The sequence below is a fragment of the Talpa occidentalis genome, unplaced genomic scaffold (genome assembly GCF_014898055.3).
Source record: "Talpa occidentalis isolate TD23 unplaced genomic scaffold, MPIMG_talOcc4v2.1 talOcc4.9, whole genome shotgun sequence".
Classification (NCBI taxonomy): domain Eukaryota; kingdom Metazoa; phylum Chordata; class Mammalia; order Eulipotyphla; family Talpidae; genus Talpa; species Talpa occidentalis.
In genome coordinates this window covers 102,301,217-102,319,965 of record NW_023605305.1, presented here as the reverse complement: position 1 = coordinate 102,319,965, position 18,749 = coordinate 102,301,217, and positions in this window count along the sequence as shown.

Here is an 18,749-nt window from a genome sequence, read left to right as displayed (position 1 = left end):
ACACTAATTCAAAAGGACATACACAATGCAATACTCTCAGCTATAAAAAAAGAAGATGAACTCTTGCCATTTGTGAGAATATGACTAGAACTGGAGGGGATGATGCTTAGTGAAATAAGTAAGAAGTAGAAAGACAAATAGTGATGGTTTCCCTCATATGTGGAATACAGAGACAGAAAACAAAGAATCAGACAGAATCAAATCAATAACAAACCCTAAAACTGAGACTTCTGGCTGGGAGGAGTGGAGACTAGGGTGTGGAGTAGGTCCAACAGACGATGGTGAATGACTATGGGTGCGCCTTAGTAATGGGTGTGGTGTGGTAACAGATTTTAAAAGGTGTAAGCCCATATTTCTGAATCATATACAATATTGTAAAGCAATGTTGCTTCAATTAAAAAAAAAAAGAATTAGGGCCTCCCTGGTGGTGCAAGGGGTTAAGATGCAACCTATGAAGTAATCCACAGCCTCTGCAGCATGAGTTTGACCCCTGGCCGGCCAGGGAGCAACCCACGTGGCGCAGCAGACCTCTCCTGTGTCACCCGCTACTCTTCTCAGCGGTATACTTCGGTCAATCTGCCTGTTCTGTTCCCCACTCTGTCTCTGGTGAATCCTCTCACCCTCCCACGTCTCTGGCCTGTTCCCCAGCTCTTGTATGCATAAATAAATAAATCTTTAAAAAAAAAAGAACTAAAAATCAATTTAGATTTTCCAAGGTTGCAAGTATTCAGCATATTTAAGATCACCCAATTTGAACTATATGAAGACATAAGAAATATATTACAGCATTGAAGAAATTAAGAATGGCAATCATTTTAATAATCATAATGATAACACTAGCAACAACAACAACAAAAATGAAAGCTACTTCATGATTAAACCAGTGAATGGTTTATTGTTAATCAGCTGCTAATAAGAATTAGCTATTTCTGTCACTGAGAGTACATGGCTTTTCTATAATTCCTAATGCCCTTACCAGTTCTTTAATATATTTTTATTAAAACCTTGCTCCCATAACTATCAGCAGATAAGAGCCACACTTCACCTCCTTTCTGAAGTTTTCCAATTTTCTGCCTGTTATTTTTAGCCTATGACTTATTTGTTTCAGAGAGAAAATAAAAATCATCTAAAATAAACTTTTTTTTTTTTTTTTTACTTTTCACTCAAGATATCCCAGTTTTTTTCCTTCACCTTTCTCAAGCAATACTTTTCAGTCTTCTCATAAAAGTGCAGTTTTTCTACCATTAACAATGATCCTTGACACCCTGATTACCTTCTGTAATATTGCTTCTCTATTTTCCAGTTCCACCATTTGCTGTTTCCCAGAACTAAAAATACACTCAACTTTGTTCACCATTTAAAAAAAAAAAAAAAAAAAAAACAAAACCACAAAACTACTTCCTTTTTTATCAAAGGGAATAATGTGAAAAGGGAATAATCCAAAAACATGGATTTTTTTCCCAGACATACCAAAGATCAAGTTACAACTCTGTCCCTTTTTAATATTGGAACACCACAAAGCTACTTATCCTCTGTGATCCTTGATTTCTCAATTTGTAAAACAAGAGGACACCTAACAGTATTTTCATATAAATTGAAATCACGGATGTGAAAGTTCCAGTTTACCATATCTGGCATTGAGCAGATGCTCAGTAAATGAAAACTATGTACTTATGGTCATCTGTGAGTGGAGTGCTTTGGGGTTCCCTAGAGGCTGGAATGGTCAATACAAACCCAAAATACTGGGTTTTGGTGTTGCATCAGGCAACACCACACTGATAAAGAAATAGGAGTTGAGGAGCAGGTTACATAATGCAGGATGATACTGAAGAGCAAAATCCTGGCCTTTTTATTGATAGAATAATCATATAACATCAGTTGTAAGGGGAAGGAGGAAAAAAAGGATAAGGGAAAGAAAGTAACTAGAAAATGTACTAACATCTATATTATCTGGGATTGTTAGTCTGCTCTCCAGGCGCTTCTCATCTGTTTGGTGACTCAGTATCGTCATTGAGATCAAGCCCTAGTTCCCCAGCCATGGTTTTAATCTTATCAACAAGGCTTTCCACTGATCAGTTTCTAGGGTCCCTTGTCATACATTGGTCCTCAGCCCCCCTTTTTGGCCTCGTCTCCCCCCAGCATTCCCAGTCATACCTTGTGATGCATAGCCTTCCCAGTGATCAAACTTTAAGCTCTTGGCTCACATGAAAGGTACCTTGTAAGGTTTGACTCTGATTGATTGACTGGGCAGTTCTGACCTTGTATAGGAACGCAGAACTGCAGGTAACAAAATGGTGGCCAAATAGGCTGTTTAGGATTACAGACCTACATTGGTAACCCCCTCCCGAGTCTTATGTAGGTGACATAGAAAAGGAAATCCTTGGGTAATAGGGGTGACTACTCATCACAAGGCTGTTGGGAAAGTCACATTAGAAACTTTAATTTATTTGAGATTGTCCAAGCTGTTACCCAGGGTATGCACTTGCCTGAGGGGCTAAGATCAGTTTAAGGTAATTGCTGGACACAAGGACAAACAAAATGGACACTGAGGTGAGGCCATGGAGCTACCATGGAATAGTTTAAACTGACACTCTCAGTTGTTAAAGCCTTTTAGTTCTATAACAGAACAACCTAAGAATAGGCATCATATAGTATTCATTCATTCATTCATTCATTCATTCATTCATTGCTGCTGAACCACCTACGATGGTTCAGTCAGGTCTTTAAAAGTGACCATAATGCTTTTCATAAGCAATAGGTGGAGGCCCTAAGAAAATCAAAAGACAGTGGATATCTTCATGCATCTGAGATTTTTTTTCAGAGATTCTAAACTCTTATATTAGACCATACTAAGACTAAGAATTTTAAAGACTAAGAATTTTAAAAATTTCATCCACTTTCTTCTTACTGCTTTTATGGTGGCCACTTCTTCAGTGATCTGCCCGAGATGAACTAGCAAATGTATTCCCTTTCTACTTAGATTGTTTACTTATTCTGGAATAAAGATCATCTGTTCAAATCTCTGACTATGTTTAAGAAAATTTGCAACCTTTTAGATTTTCTAGCTTTTTCTTGTTAGCATGAGGAAGTGTCCTTTTGCAACTTTGTATATCCTAAACATAATTGGAACTCCTATATTTTTCCTTCTCTCATTACTTAGTGATATTGTATCACTTTACATAAATACAGAAGTTGGCATTATTAGAAATCTTCTGTCATCTTTATATTAGACACTCTAATATTGTTCCATAGAGATGAAGCTCTATGTTTTTAAAATCTATTTTTTTCCTCTGTTCTTCAAACTGTATCATTTTTATTGACCTAAATTCAAGTTCACTGACTCTTCCTGGTTTTCCTCAACCATAGTACACCAAGAGGCTGAACAGCATATGTATTCTTTCTGAGGAAATGACTGATGTGTGGATGCCAAATGTTTTTATTAATATTTATTAATAACTATTGCTTTTTCATAAGTTTGAACTCTCATATGCAGTGTAAGTTTTTCATTATGGTATTGTGCTATAAAGTCCCTTTTTATTTTTTGGCTGCATACACTTTCAATGTCAAACTCTTATTTAAGTCCTCTTCTTTATAACCTTTTTTCACTTTTTAGTTGAATTATTTCAAGATTTTTCTACATTTTCTGTGACTACTTAAATATTTTTCAGTATTTCTAGATATTAGTATGTTAGAGAAACAATTTTAAGGCATCCAGGAGAATAAATATGGGTTGGGGCTACATAATTTTCAGGTAAGGAAACAATCATGGCATTTACACCCTGAACACTAACTCAGGCTTGTCAATGTTCATAACCAGTATCTAAAGAGATCTCAAATTTGTATGTTTCCCTTTTTCTCTTTTCCTCTACCCATAATATGCAATGGTAAACTACCTGCTTGGCAGAGGCTTCTAATCTCCACGGTGATTCATCTTAAAGTTATTTTTATAAGATGCTTTTCAGATAGCTCTCACTGATGCCAAATTCTATTAATATTGTTGTATATTAAAGAATCTGTCTGTTTGTTTGTTTTTTCCCCAGAGTTCCTGGGATATAACTTCTAAATTCTTAGACTTTTCTGAGCAAGAGAAGTCTTAGTTATCTATGGTGGATACCTCTACCACACATGAGTTTATGTTAGTGAAATCATTCGTGATGGAGACTGGTCAGGCAATAAAGAACAACCACATGTAAGCTAGGCTATATCAACCCAGATTCCTCTTAGGGAGGGGAGGTGAACTAGATATTGAGATGAGTCTCATGGCCAATGATTCAATCAATCGCATTTACATAATGATAAAAGCTCTGGACACAGATGCTTGGATGAAACTCCTGGTTTTGAATCAGGGAGAACATCACAGCCTGATTTCCCGAGGTTAGGATACGGAGACTCTGAGTCACAGCCTTTCCCAGCTCTTGCTCATATGTCTCTTCATTTAGTAGGGTATGATTTGCATCCTTTAACATCTAACTATAGTAATGAATATAGCACTAGTACAACTTTGAGTTCTACTAGCAAATTATTGAATCTGAGGGGTAATGGAACTGCTGAATTTGTAGTTGTCAGAGTGTAATTGGTCTGGGAACCTTCAGACATGTGTCTGGCATCTAAGTGATGACTGTTTGTTCAGGACTTGTTCTTAATTTGTATCCAGTGGTTGGTATTAGACTTGCATTGCAGTATTTCAATGTCAGGCATTTTTAGAATTATTCAATTATGCTGCAAAAAAGTTACTAGTATTAGTTCATGTCCTACTCCTTATTTGTGTAAACCTTGTATTTTTCACCCACAAGTTGTTACTTAAGAGAATTAAATGGAAAAACATAAATATTTAAGGCATGTTTGACATTCATATATATTCATCAAATGGGAAGCATTTATTTTTATCAGTGATTAGCAAAAATTAGGACTTGCCACATATCAGTCTCCACCTCTTTTGGCAACATGAAAGATTGACAGTATTGACAACAACATGGCAGGTTATTCTTCTTACCTCTTTGCAAAAGGTTGAGCTGATCTGAATTTAGAACTTTGAATTCATTGGAGTTTTTGCTCTAATCACCTGCATGAATTATAAAGTTAAATGAGAAATTATGTAAGTGGCTAAAAATGAGTTATTTTTTTAGTTTGGCAAAGCTAATGAAATTGAAATATATGTTATTGCAATGAAACCCTGAGTGCCGAAAGAATAAGGAAACAGAAAAATCATCATTAGATCACACAGCAGTGATTGCTATGAGCTACATCTAGTGAGGGTTACTAAATTAATAAACAGAAGTTTAAGTAGACAGAATGCTTATACATTTAGAGATGGCTTCTGTGAGATAAAATGACTAGATGCACAACATTTTGGATATTAGACCTGGGAATATAAAGGAGCAGAAATAAATGGTGATGTTGCAATAAATCTGTATTTACCTGATAATATTACTTAATAATATTACTTGGTAATAAAAATAAGGTTTATCTCCTCTTTTGATCATTTTCCCATGATTATTTACGATGTTAACAAAAAGAGAAGTTAGATGAGGGCATAAGAACTTTGCAACTTTGTGTAATTCTAAAATTATCTCAACATTTAAAAATTATTTTTAGAGTTTTAAAGCATAAGATTAATGGTTGCTAAGGTTTTTGTGTTGAAGGAAGAGGATTGACTCCAAAGGGCACAAGGGACTTTTAGAATTGATGAACATACACACACACACATATATATATATATATATATATATATATATATATACACACACACACATATATATATGATGTGATGTGATGACTGTTACATAACTGTATCCACACTATGTGTTCAATTACATTAAATTAACATCAATTATAATAAGAAAAATTACTGAAATGTATTGATTTGCTATCTATGCTTGCTATGATATGCTATCTATATTTGCTATCTATCTATGGCTTGCAAGGTAGTATGAGATTTTGGGAGTTACTATAATAAACCTGTATGTAGTAATAACTTATTCTATTTCAGATTAACTTGTTAAAATGTTATTTTTATCTATTCAATATAAAAATTTCCCCACAAACTCAGTATAAATACACATTTGACTAATATATTTCAGATCAATTAAATATGGATGCAAAGAAAATGTCAACAGAGACCCATTTTTTTAATTTGTGCCAGGATAATGTCAAAGACCTAAAAATTAACTTTAATTTACCTAGTATAGCAATAAAAATATCTAATTAGAGCATTATCATTAGGAATCAGGCATTACACTTACATAGTCTATATGGAATATTTTTATTAAAATAGCAGAACAATTACCAGAGATGGTTATTGTCACTGTTTCCAGTTTAGAGCTTAGCAAGCTAAAGTTTATGTAAAATGGTAAATTTACCAAAAAGTATGTGCTGCAGCCTAGATACAAAGCAGATCTAGGACAGCCTTCCTAAACACACTTAAAATCAACTCTGGTATTCCTTTCAATTATAGTTTAAAATACAGGATCATCTTTGGTTCTGTTTCTGCCAATTTATTTATACCCTGTTCCCTACATAGCACACTGTTTCAAAGTATATTCTAAGACAGTAAGACCCAAAATCTTTCATTTTTTGTTAGATATTTATTAAATCTGAAACTACAGCTAAAAACAAAAGCAATCAATTTTAGTTTACCTTATCTTGTTTTCTAGCAAACTAATCTCTACTAACACTGTAACTGAGTTATTGTGCCTATTATTATTTGATTAGAAAATAACATTTGGGATTCAGGAGACCTCTCTCAGGGCATAAGCAGCATATTCAAATAGTCTCAGGATGAAATTCCTGTTTCTCATAATTCTGGCTTCAATAATATCTAACTGTCCATACAATAGGTATAGCTCATTCTTGATATAAAGAAATACATGTAAGTAACATTGAGAAATATAAAATTGTGTATGATTCTAAATTTCTGAATCATGTACAGTATTGTCAAATAATGTTGATAAAAATTATAAAATAAATTTTTAAGAGTCCTGTCAAGTATATTCAACCAGAATCCACCCCCCAACTCTCCAGATGTTTCCTCCTAGTAATTTTCAATCCAATGCCACCCAGTTTCTTGATTATAAATGCTCATTGTCAATGAAATGTTCAAAATCAAGCACAGTTCTACTGAAGTGTGTCTTTTCCCCTATTTCAATAGTTCCCGAGTACAATCTGTTTTTAACACTTAAAAGAAGGACATAAAATTATGAGGAAAAAATTAACCAAACCTATCATATTAACAAATTCAACCACTTTTAAATGAGAAGACATAAAATATCTTTAGGCATTTTTAGTGATGCTTTTTTTAACATTTAAAAAATGTTAGATAAAATTAAGACTAGTATAAAACCCAGAATGTTTCTATTTGTTTTAAGATTTATTTTTATTTATTTATGCATAGAAGAACTGGGGTATAGGCCAGAGGTGCAGGGATGAGAGGATTCACCAGAGACAGAGTGGGGAACAGAACAGGCAGATTAACTGAAATACACTGCTGAGGGGAGCAGCCGGGGAGACAGGAGAGGTCTGCTGTACTATCTGGGTCAGCTCCCTGGCCAGGGATCCAAATCATGCCGCAGTGACTAGCCATAGCTTGATAGCACTGAGACTTCAACTCCTGTGCCACCAGGGAGGCCCTGTTTCTAATAGTTTAAAGTTCTAATGAACTATCTATGCATTTATATATATTTAGTAATTAAAAATAAAGTAAAAAAATCACATTAAATAAAAGCGTCAAATACTGATATTCTTCACTTACTCCTAAAGAGGCTGAGGTGAATTATAGCAGTTAAACCTATTTCTAAATATTATTCAAAGCAAGTTCTTATTCAAGCATTATTTTTGTTGCCATGTGGATGAGTAGTATTCAGTAATGCATTTTATTACAGTGTCTATTTTCATTTATTCTGATCATATCTGCTATTCCACTGTGGATACGTATATGAAAATAATAACGTTTTCTGTTTTCTTCTTATTAAAATGTAAGGTGTATGGTGTGTTGGGGAAGAGTTAGAACTCTCGTCACTTTTAGCCTCCCTTATCTTTTTATTTCTCTATTTTCCAGCTAAGATTCTATGGTTCAGATCTATAATCACTCACTTGTAAATACTCTGATCCTATTATCCCTTTCTCTGCCCTAGCAAAATTCCAGCTCAGGTTATACCCAATTATTGGCCTATTTCACGCCTCCACCTCAACAGCTGATTGTAGCTGCAGCAAAACTTTTTACTGATGAACTTGTCTCATGCTTCATGTGAAAGTAAATGTCAATCAAATATTCCTGCTGGTTTGAAAGCTAACCTCTCCACTGTACTCTCAATCCAATCTCCTCCAATTTTCTCTAGAATATTTGTTTAACAATGTTTCTCCTCTCTTCTCTTTCTACAATGCCCTACTTCTCTTTTCCTATTTAGAAAACTTCTAAATCCCTCTTGTTAAATACAATAGTACTGTGTATCTTTACCTCTTAAGAACATTCATTTATTCATACTTTTTGGAGCCCTTGTAGATTTTTTAAATCTTTTCCTTTCAACATTTCTGTGTCATTTTGCAGTGGTGTGTCTCGTAAACAGCTCTCTTTAAAATCCAGCCTGTGTAGCTCTCTGCCTGCCTGTGACTGTGCAGGTGCCTCTCTTTTCCTTTCTCCTTTCCAATAAACCTACCCTTTTAAAATGTAAAAAAAAAAAAAAATCCAGCTTGATAATATTTATATTTAATGTAACTTTTGATGTGATGGGTTTAATTTGACAATTACTCAATTTTTTTTTCTATTTCCTTCAGTATTTATCTTCAAGTAGGTCTGTCATGCCAAAATCTCTGTGTTTGCATCTTTGAAACAGCCTTTGGTTTTCCTTAAATACCAAAAGGTGTTTTCACTAGCTTACATTTTATTGTCAGCACTTTTTTTTTTGAAGATTTATTTATTTATACATACAAGAACTAGGGTACAGGCCAGAGTCGTGGGGGGTGAGAGGATTCACCAGAGACAGGGTGGGGGACAGAACAGGTAGACTGACTGAAATACACTGCTGAGAGGAGCAGAGGGCGAATCAGGAGAGGTCTGCTGCACCATGTAGGTCAGTTCCCTGGCCAGGGATTGAACTCATGCTGCAGTGGCTGCGGATAGCTTCATAGGTTGTGTCTTAACCCCTCGTGCCAAGGAGGCCCTTTCAGTACCTTTTTTAAAGTTACTGTTAATAGCTTTTTAAGTTTCTATTGAGACTCCACTTTTAAGTATTGGGTCATCTTCTATGGCTGCTTTTCAGATTTTCTAATCCTATGGAATCAGACTCCAGCACTATGACCTCCTTTAACCTTAATTAATTCTTCAGCTGCCCCAACTCCAAATACACCACATTAGGTGTAATGGATTCTCATATAAATTTGCAGGGGAAACAATTCAGTCACATCTAAATATAAACATATTAACATATGTTAATATTAACATAGTAATTGCTTTGATATACTACTCTTGTATTTTATTCTGCTTTTTTTAACTTAGAAAATTATTTGTATTTTTGTCTATTTTATTCTATTTGCTGGTGTAGGAATTTGCTGCTTTTGGAACTGTATATATGTTACAAATATTGCTCAGCTTTCTTCCTCTTTGGGTACAGATATCCAGCCAATTTTGAAAATATCACAATTTTTTAGTAATGAATTATGCATAGATTTTTACAAAAGAGGTTTATACCAATCCTAATGTATAATTGTCTGTTTAGACCAATCATATGTAATATATGAAGAATAAAGCAAAATTTCATAATAGATAGATGTAAGTATGCTTTAAATCAGAGAAATGCATTGTATACACAAGGAGTAATGTAAACTATTTTGTTCATCAAAAGGTATCACCAAGCATTAAAAGTCAATTAACAGAGGAAGAATATATTTGCAGCACACATATCTGAAAAGAAACCTATATCCAATCTAAATAAATAACTCATCAATCAATATCAGACAATCCAGTTAGAAGATAATCTGATTACTTATGATACTTATGCAATCACAAAAGATAATTTTTATGCTTCAGATATAGAAGGATATACAAGGAAAATTCAAATGGCTTAAACAAAGAAAAAATTACTGAAAATGAAAACTCAGATATAGGATCATCATTAGACATAACTTTATCTGGTAGTTGAAATTATATCAACAAGAGCTAAGGTTATCTTTTACCTAGGTCTACTATAGACTTACTCAGAGCTTCCCTGTCTTTCACACTCATTCACGTGCCATACTAAATCTCCATGGTAACATCAATATATTCCCTCATCATACAAAAATGATTACAGCCTTCAAATACTGAAAGTAAGAAACTCATGGTTTTGGTTTTTGTTTTTTGTTTTTTTTTTTTTTTTTTTTACAGAAATTGGAATAAATATCACTTTATTTGTCATATATCTGAGTGAATTTTTTTCATCTTCCTAGAGATATTTAACCATGGCTACAGAAACGGGTTGCACTCAATTGATTAAAGCAAGTAAGAACTGTTCTGGAACTAACCCTGGGGTAAACCTCTCACAAATTTTAATTAACTTATTAATTCATCAATTATATCCTCATTACTCCTCTAATCAAGTTTATCAAATACTTCTAGCCAAATCTGACAATGTGTAGTCTTCATCTTATTTGAATATTTAGCATAGTTCATCAGAGTTTATTTACTACCTACTTCTAATAATATGTTTTTTGAATTTTCAAGACAAAGATTTTATCATCCTGAAAACTTCTCATATCAATGAAAGCTGTTTTTTTCAAAAATGAAGTCACATTCATTGTTTTTGCACATTTTTCCACATGAAAACTACTTGAAGAATCTTAAGACTAGGTCCGTGATCTTCTCTGCCCTTCATTTATGCTCATTTTATAGGTAGCTTTGAGTGGTACCATGACTTTAATACTATCTCAGCATTAATGAATCCCAAATGTCTGACTGTCCCTGGCCTCACTCATGAACTGCAGACTGCTATATACAATAATTCATGTGACATATGGACTTGGAAAATAACCATGTTTCTAACTTAATATAACGAAAACTGTTTTCACCACCTAAAACATGCTACCACCCCCCAGTTACCCTTCTCAATAAATTATATCAACATTCATGCATTTGCTCAAGGGTTAAATATCACATCCAATTAATCTGCAAATCTTATTAACTGTGCAATTAAAATATATTCCAAGTCCAACGATAGGTCATTGCTTGCCCAGATTCCACTCATGTCAAAGTCATAATCTCTTATTTGGATGATGTTAATTAATTTCTCTCTGAACAACTTCTCGAGTGTATTAACAATAAGAAGCAGAATAACCAATTCAAGTATATGTCATATTGTGTCACTTTTCTGTTCAAAACCTTCCAGTGACTTCTTAATTGCACTTAGAATAAATCCAAAGTATTTGCTATAGCCCACAAAGAATTATCAACCAAATTGAATTATTATCCTTAGATATTTACTGTTCCTTAATCTGTTTCTTGAAAATACACTCTGTTACTCTTATGATAAAGCTTTGAGGTTATTTTCCACCTGGAAAGTTTGTACACACCAGGTACTTCTATAATTTATTCCTTTCTAACATTTAATATCTTTGATGCCTCAGAAATAGCTTACCCTAAAAGATCTTAATAGTATGGTATTTTTATTGTTCCTTATCACATATATCATGACCTGCCATTACATTGTAGCAATATTATTCATTTGTTTATAGACTCATTGAGTAAATCCTAAGGGAAGGAACTTTGTCCCTTTTTGTGTAATTCTCTGTCATTACTACTTAGATGTATGTGTATTCTACAGTAGGGACCAAATAAATATTTGTTCATTTGTTAATTTATATCTATTTGGTATCTATTTTTATATTCTAGGTTAATTTAAATTATATTTAAATTAATTCTTATAGTAACCCATAAGTCGGATATCTATCTATTTTGTATACTTAGAATATTGTTAGATCTCAAATACAGTTTTTTGTGTTATTTTTGAACACCATTTACAGGCCCACCATTACAATAATCTGAAAAGAAAAAAGAAAGTTACACCTTTCAGCTACCATGCAAAAGCACAGGATACAACATACATTTAATTCAATTCTCACAATAATTATGAGAAGTTAGTATAATCATCTAGCAAATAATTGAAAATATAACTGAATTACAGATCTCTCTATATTAAATGATTCTACCTTTTTATCCCATGATTACTTATAACTGAATCATTTTTTATCATACATTATCTCCTTTTGAAAGTTCTTTGTAAATCCATTAAAATAAAAAAAATCGGTTTTGTGAAATGATACTTTTAGCACTTTGTTTCTCAATATTTATAAATGTGAATATTTGAAGAAGAAACTCTGGAAGATGAAAAAATGAAAGAAAGGAGTGGAGAGTTCAGAATCAATGATAAATCAGTATTATGCTAACATCTTACATAGTGAATATGAGAGTTAAGACACAGACAGTTGAAGCTAAAATTTGGGGTTGAGAATTCTTGGTAGGTGCCATCAATATATACTAGGGTTTTGGAGTTAAGAGCAAAGAAAGAAAAATAGCAGGATGTTTTTCTTCTGAGAATAATAAAAACCATAAAATAGGGGTCAATACATGTATATTTTTGAATCATCTGTTGTCGTCTCTAGAGCACACCTTATGGTAAAGAAGAAAAAATATTAAAAATAATAAAGCAAAAACTACCAACCATTTTGCTAAGTATAACTACTTTATATGTGTGGGTTTAACCCTGTCTGGTTAGGGCATAGATTATGTTTAATAATGTTATTAAAGCTGATCTGTTTAGTGACTGATACAGATGTTCTGAATGGGGTAATTAATTAGAATATAAAAAAAACTTCACAGTAACAATCTGAGGTTTACTAAAATATCTTCCTCGTCCATATCTCTTTTACATTCTAGACATACATCAACCTAAGTACTATGTTAACCCTTATTAAGAAATTAAAGTGGCTATAATTATAAAAAATAATTCAGGAAATCTTTGCTTTCATTCAGGAGACCAAAAACCTCCAGACTCACAGACTGTATACAATAATGGTCATTCACACAATAATTTTTCTGGTGCTGTGGTTAGGTGTGATGGTCAAATGCAATATTAAAGTAGACAGATAGGGCTTCCCTGGTGGTACAGAAGTTAGTCTCAGCACTATTAAGCTATTGCCAGCCACCGCAGCCTGAGTTAAATCCCCAGCCAGGGAGCTAACCCACACAGCCCAGCAGACTTCTCCTGTCTTGCCCACTGCTCCCCTCAGCAGTGTATTTCAGTAGATCTGCCTTTTCTGTTCTTCACTCTGTCTCTGGTGAATCCTCACCCTCAGCACCTCTGGCCTACACCCCAGTTCTTGTATGCATAAATAAAAAAGAAAGTAGACAAATAATTGTATAAGGTTTATACATGAACCAGTCACATGTATGGTAAAATCATGTGAATGGAGGTCAATAGAGAGTCTTATCCTCAAGGTATTAAGAGGATAAATTGGAAGAATGATACAGAATAGGCTGCCAGATGTCACAGACATTTTTAATTATTTTTTTTATTGAGGTAACATTAGTTTACTTTGTTGTTTGTATCTTAGAAGTTTAGGACCCTTCCCTTCCAGTGATGTTACCATAATGCTCTCACCACCCAAACACCCATAGTCCACTACGTAGTTCCACTCTGCTCCCTCCATGAGCTTTTAAAGAGAGAAGACATGTATATAGGATGAAGAATTATGGAAAATTCAACATGCATGCATTATTATTCCCGAACTGAACAGAGTATTCCAGAATGAACACTATAGAACAAACCAATAGAGGATATTCAGACCCCAGTTAAAGATATTACTTCAGAGTGCTGTTGAGATAGCAAGAGATCTGTGACTCAGGAACAGATATTCTGGAGAGGACAGTGAGAAAGTGATAGAAGGAGGAGTTTATGTAACAGAGTGATCCCCAGGAAAGGGGGAGGTTCCAGGTTTCCTGCCACACCCAAAGAGGGTGGAGCTGAGCAGGGAGAAAAGAAGCTGCAGAGGAGACTGAGGAAGGAAGGAAGCAGGATGGAGAGCCAGAAGGAGACCTGGAGGAGGTACATGGAGCCAAGAGACATGTGAAGAAATTTCATTTGCCTTTTGGTCGTGGACTGGGTGACACGGATTGGGTGAGAGACCCGTGGGGAGGTGACAATGGCAGTTTTTGTCCTGCTTTTGATTTTGCTCTTTTCCCTCCAGACTTGTCTGGTTGTTTCTGATCCTTTTCTGTGGGTCCCCACTGGAAGGTGATTTAGACTTGTGGCAGGCTTTGGGGCCTTGCTCTGGGCCAATCCTGCTTGGCTGGACTTTTAACCATAAGGGGACAGGTAATTATAGGTGCTTGATTTAGAAACTATATTCTTTGCCTTTCCTGTATTGTTTCCTAATTGTATTAAAGTTCCTTCCCATTAAAGTCTCATATGTTTTGTGTTGATGTGGCCTACAGCAGAACCTATTTAGAACAGGCAGGTTTGGGGGTCTGGGGTGCCCCTCTCCTTGCCCTGTAACATTTAGAAAAAGAAAACACTGAAACAAGTAGCATTTAGACTAAGTCAGAGATCAGTTACCCCAGATGGAACATCTACTCTATGCAGTCACCAAGAAAGTAATTAGATGCACAACACGGTGGAATATTGGACCAAATTTCTCAATGAACACTAATAATTTTTTTCAAGTGCCTGTGGAAGCATCAGCCTGGGGTTATAAATAACTGGCACAGTGTGAATTCTAAAAACTTCACTGAGGACAGCAAAATAAATGTTAAGAAACTGTTAGGAGCCTGGCTTTGGAGTAACAGGGGAGTTATTTGTTTAGAAGTTCACCTGAGTGAAAAATAACAGCTGCTCCCGGGCTGCAGCCAGTATCAGTCTCCCTGCAGGGAGTTGGCAGGAATGAGGTTTGATTCCTGTGTTAATGAGGTCTAATCATTCCATTGTGGAGCCCAGCAGCTTCTAATAGAGGAAAGAAATCAGGCCTTCAGCCATTCCTCTAAACGCCTCCTTTGTCTTCGTTCCTGGCAAACCCACTGAGTTCCAGACAAACTACTCTTTACACAAAAGCGATGAGATGGAAGTTGGTTAAGAGAAACTTTTTTTTTTTTTTTTGGTAGAAATGGCTGAGTAATATATTTACACAACTGTAAAAGATAAACCTATGGTGTGTAAAATAGAAATTTAAGGAGGTAATCCCCAGGAAAAGGGGAGGGTACAAGTTCTCTGTCTCACCCTAAGGAAGGGCACTGCTGAACAGGAAGGAGAAACTAGAGGAGACAGGGAGAAGGATGGAAGGAGATCAAGAAGATCTGGAGGAAGAACATGGCACAGAAAGACATGAGAAAAAGCTCTGCTTGTTTCTTGGACTTGTATCAGGGACTTGGGGACATAAGGAGACACTTCAAAGAGAAAGAGATGTGGGTGAGAGACCCTTGGTGAGGTTGACAATGGTAGGCCTTACCTTTTTTTTTAATTTTTAAAAAATTTTATATATTTTTTACATCATTTTTGCACACACAATATATGCATTTTCATCTTGGTTATAGTCCCCATACAATTCCCACCCACTTTGTTTTGATCCTACTGCCTTCTCCTCCCTCCCTGTAGTGTGTCGCTGATTTATAGTTGCTTGTTGATTTTGATTTTTACTTTATTATAATTAGTCTTTTTCCTGGTCCCTTATTTAGGTTTTCTAAATTCCTGCTATGAGTGAGACCATCCGGTATTTTTCTTTTTCTTTCTGGCTTATTTCACTGAGCATGATCCCTTCCAGCTCCGTCCATGTTGCTGCAAATTGCATAAGTGTATCTTTTTTGATTGCTGAGTAATATTCCATTATGTATATGTATCGCGTCTTCTTGATCCAGTCATCTATTCTGGGGCATTGGGTAAGCTATGGAAACAACCTAAATGCCCCCAAATAGGTAGGCTTTATCTTAACTTGAGTTTTGGTTTTGTTCTTTTTCTTCTAGCCTTGCCTGGTTCCTGCTCCCTGTTTCTGTGGGTCCCCACAAGAAGGTGCCTTAGACTTGTGGCAGGCTTTTGGGCATTAGTGATCCTGCTTTAGGCCAATTCTGTTTGGCTCGACATTTACCCACTAGAGGATGGATAATTTAGGGTGTTTAACTGGAAACAATTTTAACTATATTCTTTCTCTTTTCTTTACTGCACACTAATAGTGTGCACCTTTTATTGAAGGTCTTATGCACTACAGTATGTTTTGCCTTGATGTGGTGGAGGGCAGAACCTATTTAGAGCAGGCAGGTTTAGGCTGCCCCTTCTTCGGCCCAATAACAGAAATAGTATGTGGCTTACTATATTGAAAATAATAATAGAGTCTTTGGAGTAAAGCAAATCTAAACTAAACCTCACAAGTATGACCTATTTGCTCACTGATATAGGAACATTTATGTAGCACATTGGATTTTTCTGTAACTTGTAAAATGGAGGTAATACAATTACTCTGGGAAAGGTTCCTAGCAATTTGCTTGAAATATTATAGAATTCAGTACACTTTAATATCTTCCAAAATTGGGTGTTAAAATAACCTAAAATATATGGTTTGGTTGACATGTTATGATATCACAATGCACTATACAAAATTTATAACATGTTATTATTGTTTTCAATTTTTTTGGTTGTGATAAAGTGAAAGTCGAAAGCCACTCTCATTGTTTGCTTGTTCTTCAGAAGTTCTTTGGAAAGATTTGACTAGATTTGCTACTGGGCAGAGTGAGGGCCACCTTGGGACACTCCAACCTGCACACTCTAAAGAGGTTCTGCCATCCCCTCATGATATACATCCATCCAGACAGGGTTGGCCCAAAGCAATACCGCTGACGCACAAAAGCTTGTCATAAGTTCAAGGCACCTTTTGGTGGGGATCCATAGGAAAGGGGCAGAGAGGACCAGGCAAATTTGGAATGCAATGGAGCAAAATCACTGTACAAATCAAGGTAATGTCTGCCATTGTCAGCCTCCCCATGGGTCTCTCACCCACATCTCTTCCAAATGTCTCTACATGTCCCCCAAGTCCCTAGAGCAAATCCAAAGCTCAAAGCAAGTGCACCCTTTTTTTCCTCACATGTCTCTGCTCCATGTGCCTCCTCCAAATCCCCTTCCACATCACCTCAATCCTAGGGAGGTGGGATAGGGAACATGGAACCTTCCCTCTTCTGAAAATTAAACATTGTAGCAGGTTTTCTGATGACATTTCTGAAGAATTAATGAACTTGGGATGTTTGCATTTTTCACCCACTTAAAAGTTATTTTGAAATAACTACAGGTTCACAGGAAGTTGTAAGATAGTACAGTGAGGTTTTATGTATATTTAGGTGGTTACAGCTCACATAATTATGGTATCAAAGCTAGGAAATTGACTATGGTACCATGAGTGCTATAGTTCTATGACATCTATCTATGTGTAGATTCAAATGATCACCACAAAGAAGACCACGACATTACATCAGCACAAGATCTACCTGTGTTATCTTCTCATTAGTCAAATCCTTACCCTCATTCTCCTTTATCCTGGGAACTACTAATAGTTTGCCAGCATTATTTTTTTAAAAGATTTATTTCTTTATGCATACAAGAGCTGGCATGTAGGCCAGAGATGTGGGGTGGGGGGCGGGATAAGAGTGGGGAGCAGAACAGGTGGATCTTCTGAAATACACTGCTGAGGGGAGCAGCAGGCAAGACAGGAGAGGTCTGCTGCACCATGTGGGTCAGCTCCATGGCTGGGGATCGAACTCATGCTGTAGATAGCTTCACAGTGCTGTATCTTTAACCACTGAGCCACATGGGAAGCCCTAGTTTGCCTTTGAAAATCCCATATCAATGGAATCATACAGATTGTGACCATTTCAGATTGGATTTTTCACTCAGTATATGGCCTTGAGATCTAAGTTGTTGCACATACCAATAAATCATTTTGTTTTACTGAGAATGGCATTCCATGACATGAATGCACTGCTCTTTGTTCACCACTGAATGTTTTCTCTATATTCCAGATATGATTCGTTTTGTCAGAATTGGGTTTTGTAAATGTCACTTCCAACCTTTAACTTTTCTTTTTATTCTCTCAAAAGGATCTTCTGCTAAGCAAATGATTTTAATTTTGATGAGGTTTAATTTATTAACATTATTTCCTTTATGGATTATGGATTAATTATAATATTTTATTGAGGTTTTGTTTCTATATAACACCATATATGATTCAGAGGTATTCATTTATATCTTTTGCATCACACCCATATAAGTCTATTTCAGATTCTATTGCACATCAATTGACCAATTATATGTTAATTATATGTTACAATATTTTTCCAAATTCCCTCCTACTGCATTGCACTTCCCACTATCCAATCCAGCTAGAATCAACTTCAGATTCCTGAGTCATTTCTGCAGGAGGATTAATTAAATGCAGTCTCAATATTTGGTGTGAATTTGTGTCTGATTTGTGATTGTATTTGACAAGGTAAAAGGAAACCTTTATACATTCTTTATTATTTTCCCTTTAAAGCCCTGAAAGTAACTAAAGCTCTAAGTAGCCATCAATACTCCTCTTGGGATATATTCAGCTAGTGAAGATCAAAGTAAAGAACATACTTCCCACTTTCCCAAAACTTATTTTTTTAAATCTTGTTCAGTGTCTTCTCATTGCTACCTCTTCCCAATCTGACCTCTGAATGTCTGTCAGATTTTATGACCTCTGTTACTGCCTATCTTTTTGGATAACTGACC